Source organism: Anastrepha obliqua, unplaced genomic scaffold (assembly GCF_027943255.1).
Source record: "Anastrepha obliqua isolate idAnaObli1 unplaced genomic scaffold, idAnaObli1_1.0 ptg000027l, whole genome shotgun sequence".
NCBI lineage: Eukaryota > Metazoa > Arthropoda > Insecta > Diptera > Tephritidae > Anastrepha > Anastrepha obliqua.
In genome coordinates, this window is record NW_026562185.1 from 252,501 (window position 1) to 260,000 (window position 7,500).

The 7,500-nt window shown below is 29.7% G+C and overlaps 2 non-coding genes and 1 pseudogene across 2 annotated transcripts in view; all 3 read left to right on the forward strand.

Moving 5' to 3' along the window:
• Positions 1-3,444: 3,444 nt before the first annotated feature.
• On the forward strand, positions 3,445-5,435 carry LOC129251535 (small subunit ribosomal RNA). The gene has a single exon (XR_008582991.1). It is a non-coding gene; the product is annotated as a small subunit ribosomal RNA (ribosomal RNA).
• Positions 5,436-6,025: 590 nt separating this feature from the next.
• On the forward strand, positions 6,026-6,206 carry LOC129251513 (5.8S ribosomal RNA; annotated as a pseudogene).
• Positions 6,207-6,648: 442 nt separating this feature from the next.
• Positions 6,649-7,500, forward strand: part of LOC129251543 (large subunit ribosomal RNA) — a 3,990-nt gene continuing 3,138 nt past the window's right edge. Inside the window, exon 1 of the ribosomal RNA XR_008582998.1 lies at positions 6,649-7,500. This exon is cut by the window's right edge and continues 3,138 nt beyond it. This is a non-coding gene — a ribosomal RNA (large subunit ribosomal RNA).

The window sequence follows — 7,500 nt, forward strand, 5'->3', positions numbered from 1 at the left end:
CCATATTAAACTGGTAATATTGTGATTTTATGCCTGGTTTTCCATACGTTAGTTTAAATAGAGAGTTATGGAATATAACCTTGGCATATTGGCACTAAAATATGTAATAAAGACATTTCAAATCAAACTGAAATGTATTGAAATGAATTTTTCCCATACATTTTTGACAATGTGAGGTGTGCATGGCAAAAAACACTCACGGTGAAGGCATGTGAAATAATATGAAAATATCAAAAGTTAACTAACCAATGATATTGAAGCATATAAATCGAATCATAACTATATGAAACTCGAATTTAAGCCATATTAAACTGGTAATATTGTGATTTTATGCCTGGTTTTCCATACGTTAGTTTAAATAGAAAAAATTTTCGAATATATATACATATATGAAGAATCTATATTCTAATACTAACATGTTATGGAATATAACCTTGGCATATTGGCACTAAAATATATAATAAAGACATTTCAAATCAAACTGAAATGTATTGAAATGAATTTTTCCCATACATTTTTGACAATGTGAGGTGTGCATGGCAAAAAACACTCACGGTGAAGGCATGTGAAATAATATGAAAATATCAAAAGTTAACTAACCAATGATATTGAAGCATATAAATCGAATCATAACTATATGAAACTCGAATTTAAGCCATATTAAACTGGTAATATTGTGATTTTATGCCTGGTTTTCCATACGTTAGTTTAAATAGAGAGTTATGGAATATAACCTTGGCATATTGGCACTAAAATATATAATAAAGACATTTCAAATCAAACTGAAATGTATTGAAATGAATTTTTCCCATACATTTTTGACAATGTGAGGTGTGCATGGCAAAAAACACTCACGGTGAAGGCATGTGATATAATATGAAAATATCAAAAGTTAACTAACCAATGATATTGAAGCATATAAATCGAATCATAACTATATGAAACTCGAATTTGAGCCATATTAAACTGGTAATATTGTGATTTTATGCCTGGTTTTCCATACGTTAATTTAAATAGAAAAAAATTCTCGAATATATATACATATATGAAGAATCTATATTCTATACTAACATTTTATGGAATATAACCTTGGCATATTGCCATTAAAATATATAATAAAGACATTTCAAATCAAACTGAAATGTATTGAAATGAATTTTTCCCATACATTTTTGACAATGTGAGGTGTGCATGGCAAAAAACACTCACGGTGAAGGCATGTGAAATAATATGAAAATATCAAAAGTTAACTAACCAATGATATTGAAGCATATAAATCGAATCATAACTATATGAAACTCGAATTTAAGCCATATTAAACTGGTAATATTGTGATTTTATGCCTGGTTTTCCATACGTTAGTTTAAATAGAAAAAATTTTCGAATATATATACATATATGAAGAATCTATATTCTAATACTAACATGTTATGGAATATAACCTTGGCATATTGCCATTAAAATATATAATAAAGACATTTCAAATCAAACTGAAATGTATTGAAATGAATTTTTCCCATACATTTTTGACAATGTGAGGTGTGCATGGCAAAAAACACTCACGGTGAAGGCATGTGAAATAATATGAAAATATCAAAAGTTAACTAACCAATGATATTGAAGCATATAAATCGAATCATAACTATATGAAACTCGAATTTAAGCCATATTAAACTGGTAATATTGTGATTTTATGCCTGGTTTTCCATACGTTAGTTTAAATAGAAAAAATTTTCGAATATATATACATATATGAAGAATCTATATTCTAATACTAACATGTTATGGAATATAACCTTGGCATATTGGCACTAAAATATATAATAAAGACATTTCAAATCAAACTGAAATGTATTGAAATGAATTTTTCCCATACATTTTTGACAATGTGAGGTGTGCATGGCAAAAAACACTCACGGTGAAGGCATGTGAAATAATATGAAAATATCAAAAGTTAACTAACCAATGATATTGAAGCATATAAATCGAATCATAACTATATGAAACTCGAATTTAAGCCATATTAAACTGGTAATATTGTGATTTTATGCCTGGTTTTCCATACGTTAGTTTAAATAGAAAAAATTTTCGAATATATATACATATATGAAGAATCTATATTCTAATACTAACATGTTATGGAATATAACCTTGGCATATTGGCACTAAAATATATAATAAAGACATTTCAAATCAAACTGAAATGTATTGAAATGAATTTTTCCCATACATTTTTGACAATGTGAGGTGTGCATGGCAAAAAACACTCACGGTGAAGGCATGTGATATAATATGAAAATATCAAAAGTTAACTAACCAATGATATTGAAACATATAAATCGAATCATAACTATATGAAACTCGAATTTGAGCCATATTAAACTGGTAATATTGTGATTTTATGCCTGGTTTTCCATACGTTAGTTTAAATAGAAAAAAATTCTCGAATATATATACATATATGAAGAATCTATATTCTATACTAACATTTTATGGAATATAACCTTGGCATATTGCCATTAAAATATATAATAAAGACATTTCAAATCAAACTGAAATGTATTGAAATGAATTTTTCCCATACATTTTTGACAATGTGAGGTGTGCATGGCAAAAAACACTCACGGTGAAGGCATGTGATATAATATGAAAATATCAAAAGTTAACTAACCAATGATATTGAAGCATATAAATCGAATCATAACTATATGAAACTCGAATTTGAGCCATATTAAACTGGTAATATTATGATTTTATTCCTGGTTTTCCATACGTTAGTTTAAATAGAAAAAATTTTCGAATATATATACATATATGAAGAATCTATATTCTATACTAACATGTTATGGCATATTGGTGTTATTGTATTTTATTCCTGGTTTTCTATAGTTAGTTTAAATAGAAATAAATTTTTGAATTCAAAATTTTATATTCTATACTAGCATTACATAGAAATTATCCTCAACTGTTTGTTTCTTGTATAAATACAGGAAATTAAACAGATGATGAAGAGAAAAAAATAAGAAAAACAAAAATTTATAAGAAAAATTAAATTTTAAACAAAGGAAAAGAGGAGAAAATTTTTTCAATCATATATATTTATGATTAAAAAATAGAATTATGAAATTATTAATTTCAATTCAAAGAGAAAAATTATGTAATATATGAAATTATTACATTAAAAATGCATTTGAAAAAAAAGTAAAATGTTATTAAGAATGATAAATTATTTGAAAATTGGCAAATATTAAGAAGAAATATCGTTCTTATATTTTTATATAAAATATATAATATAGAGAACGAAAATTCTTTTTCATAAAAAACGGTTTTTGAATTTTGATAAGAAAAGCTAAAGGGGGGTCGCCCCTTTACTTTTTATATACACCGTAATTTATGAAATTTTCAAATATGAAAAACAAAGAAAAATATATAAATAAAAATATTATTCTGGTTGATCCTGCCAGTAGTTATATGCTTGTCTCAAAGATTAAGCCATGCATGTCTAAGTACAAACAAATTAAAAGTGAAACCGCAAAAGGCTCATTATATCAGTTATGGTTCCATAGATCGTTAACAGTTACTTGGATAACTGTGGTAATTCTAGAGCTAATACATGCAATATAAACACGGACCTTATGGAACGTGTGCTTTTATTAGACTAAAACCAAGCGATCATTTGATCGTTAAATTGGTTGAACTCTAGATAACTTGCAGATCGTATGGTCCCGTACCGACGACAGATCTTTCAAATGTCTGCCCTATCAACTTTTGATGGTAGTATCTAGGACTACCATGGTTGCAACGGGTAACGGGGAATCAGGGTTCGATTCCGGAGAGGGAGCCTGAGAAACGGCTACCACATCTAAGGAAGGCAGCAGGCGCGTAAATTACCCACTCCCAGTTCGGGGAGGTAGTGACGAAAAATAACAATACAGGACTCATATCCGAGGCCCTGTAATTGGAATGAGTACACTTTAAATCCTTTAACAAGGACCTATTGGAGGGCAAGTCTGGTGCCAGCAGCCGCGGTAATTCCAGCTCCAATAGCGTATATTAAAGTTGTTGCGGTTAAAACGTTCGTAGTTGAATTTGTGCTTCATACGGGTAGTACAACTATATATTGTGGTATGTACATTACCTTATGTATGTAAGCGTATTACCGGTGGAGTTCTTATATATAATTAATACAATGTATTTTTTATATATTCCTCCTATTTAAACCTACTTCAGTGCTCTTCATCGAGTGTTGTTGTGGGCCGGTACAATTACTTTGAACAAATTAGAGTGCTTAAAGCAGGCTCCAAATGCCTGAATATTTTGTGCATGGAATAATGAAATAAGACCTCTGTTCTACTTTCATTGGTTTTTAGATCAAGAGGTAATGATTAATAGAAGCAGTTTGGGGGCATTAGTATTACGACGCGAGAGGTGAAATTCTTGGACCGTCGTAAGACTAACTTAAGCGAAAGCATTTGCCAAAGATGTTTTCATTAATCAAGAACGAAAGTTAGAGGTTCGAAGGCGATCAGATACCGCCCTAGTTCTAACCATAAACGATGCCAGCTAGCAATTGGGTGTAGCTACTACTATGGCTCTCTCAGTCGCTTCCCGGGAAACCAAAGCTTTTGGGCTCCGGGGGAAGTATGGTTGCAAAGCTGAAACTTAAAGGAATTGACGGAAGGGCACCACCAGGAGTGGAGCCTGCGGCTTAATTTGACTCAACACGGGAAAACTTACCAGGTCCGAACATAAGCGTGTAAGACAGATTGATAGCTCTTTCTCGAATCTATGGGTGGTGGTGCATGGCCGTTCTTAGTTCGTGGAGTGATTTGTCTGGTTAATTCCGATAACGAACGAGACTCAAATATATTAAATAGATGCTTTCAGGATTATGATGTTGAAACTTATATAGCCTTCTTTCATGCGTACATCTTGAATGTACAAGTGTTTGAATGTGTTTATATAAGTGGAGTCGTACCTGTTGGTTTGTCCCATTATAAGGACACTAGCTTCTTAAATGGACAAATTGCGTCTAGCAGTAACGAGATTGAGCAATAACAGGTCTGTGATGCCCTTAGATGTCCTGGGCTGCACGCGCGCTACAATGAAAGTATCAACGTGTATTTCCTAGACCGAGAGGTCCGGGTAAACCGCTGAACCACTTTCATGCTTGGGATTGTGAACTGAAACTGTTCACATGAACTTGGAATTCCCAGTAAGTGCGAGTTATTAACTCGCATTGATTAAGTCCCTGCCCTTTGTACATACCGCCCGTCGCTACTACCGATTGAATTATTTAGTGAGGTCTCCGGACGTGATCACTGTGACGCCTCGTGTGTCACGGTTGTTTCGCAAAAGTTGACCGAACTTGATTATTTAGAGGAAGTAAAAGTCGTAACAAGGTTTCCGTAGGTGAACCTGCGGAAGGATCATTATTGTGTTCCATATCCGTAAGAAAAACAAACAAACAAACAAACAAACAGACAAGCAAACAAACGAACAAAAAGAAAAAAAAAAAAAAAAAAAAAAAGAAAAAAAAAAAAATTTATATAATTATTTTGAATCCATAATTCTTTTTATTCTTTTTCATTCAATTTGTGATCCATCAATTATATCATATTAAATATAATATATGATGGTACATTTTGTAATGTTTTTTCTTATTTTTTTCTTTTAAAAACCTTTAAACATGAAAATAAAAAGTTGTACTTATTATTCATTTGATTGAATGATAAGTTAATTTGTTCACAATAACAAAAGTGGTATATATTTATTATATTATTATATATACATAAAATGATTAAAAAAATACAAAATAATTGAATCATAATAAATACCACCACTGTATTATTGTTGAACTAAGACATTCGCAACTTAATAAAAATGTTTAGAGTTAAATATATTTGATATATATTATTGAAAGAAAATCAATTTATATATTATTAATATTATTTAATTTTACTCTTTCAATTAATATATGCAAAAAAAAATTGACATTTGTTATAAATAAAAATAAATAAAAAAATACTCTAAGCGGTGGATCACTTGGCTCATGGGTCGATGAAGAACGCAGCAAACTGTGCGTCATCGTGTGAACTGCAGGACACATGAACATCGACATTTTGAACGCATATCGCAGTCCATGCTGTTATGTACATTAAATTCAATTTTAAAGTACTGCTTGGACTACATATGGTTGAGGGTTGTAAGACTATGCTAAATAAGTTGCTTATTCTTTTATAAAAATAATTGAATTTAAGCAAATGTGTATATTATTGGATTTTAAATAATTCATAATATTAATAGCAAAAAAAATAAAGATATATAATGAATTTTATTTATTATATATTCTTTAAAAAAAAAATCCTCTCAAATAAAATGAAATGATGAAAATATTGAATCTAAGTATTCTTTACAAAAAATTTTCATATTATTTATATATATATATAAAATAATAATTTATATATGTAATTAAAAGGAGGAATGTCTAGCATAAAAATTAAATTTTTTATTCTAGGATTGCCTCATTTTACATTATTATTATTTTTATATATTTACAATATATAAAAGGAGAAAAGAAAAATAGAGATGAAAAGATGATATAATTTTTTTATTAAATTGTGAGAAGATAAAAAAAGAATATTAAAACAACCTCAACTCATATGGGATTACCCCCTGAATTTAAGCATATTAATGAGGGGAGGAAAAGAAACTAACAAGGATTTTCTTAGTAGCGGCGAGCGAAAAGAAAATAGTTCAGCACTAAGTCACTTTGTCTATATGTCAAATGTGAGATGCAGTGTATGGAATATCTTAATATCTAGTATGAGAAATTAACGATTTAAGTCCTTCTTAAATGAGGCCATTTACCCATAGAGGGTGCCAGGCCCGTATAACGTTAATGATTACTAGAAAGATATTTCCAAAGAGTCGTGTTGCTTGATAGTGCAGCACTAAGTGGGTGGTAAACTCCATCTAAAACTAAATATAACCATGAGACCGATAGTAAACAAGTACCGTGAGGGAAAGTTGAAAAGAACTCTGAATAGAGAGTTAAATAGTACGTGAAACTGCTTAGAGGTTAAGCCCGATGAACCTGAATATCCATTATGAAAAATTCATCATTAAATAATTAAAAAAATAATGTGCATTTTTTTCATATAAGGACATTGTAATCTATTAACATAATAAAGTATTTATCAAAAGATCATTGGTGATATTAAGTTTATTTAAATTAATTTGCTTTTTAAGCATATTAACATAAAATAAATACTAATGATTTGATAAAGTGTTGATAGATTTTATTATATATAATGCTAAAATTCATTTTTTGAATTTTACAAAAAATTTAATATCTATGATATTAATATTTATTTGTATGCATTTATATGATTAACAATGCGAAAGATTCAGGATACCTTCGGGACCCGTCTTGAAACACGGACCAAGGAGTCTAACATATGTGCAAGTCATTGAGTTATATTAAACTTAATGGCATAA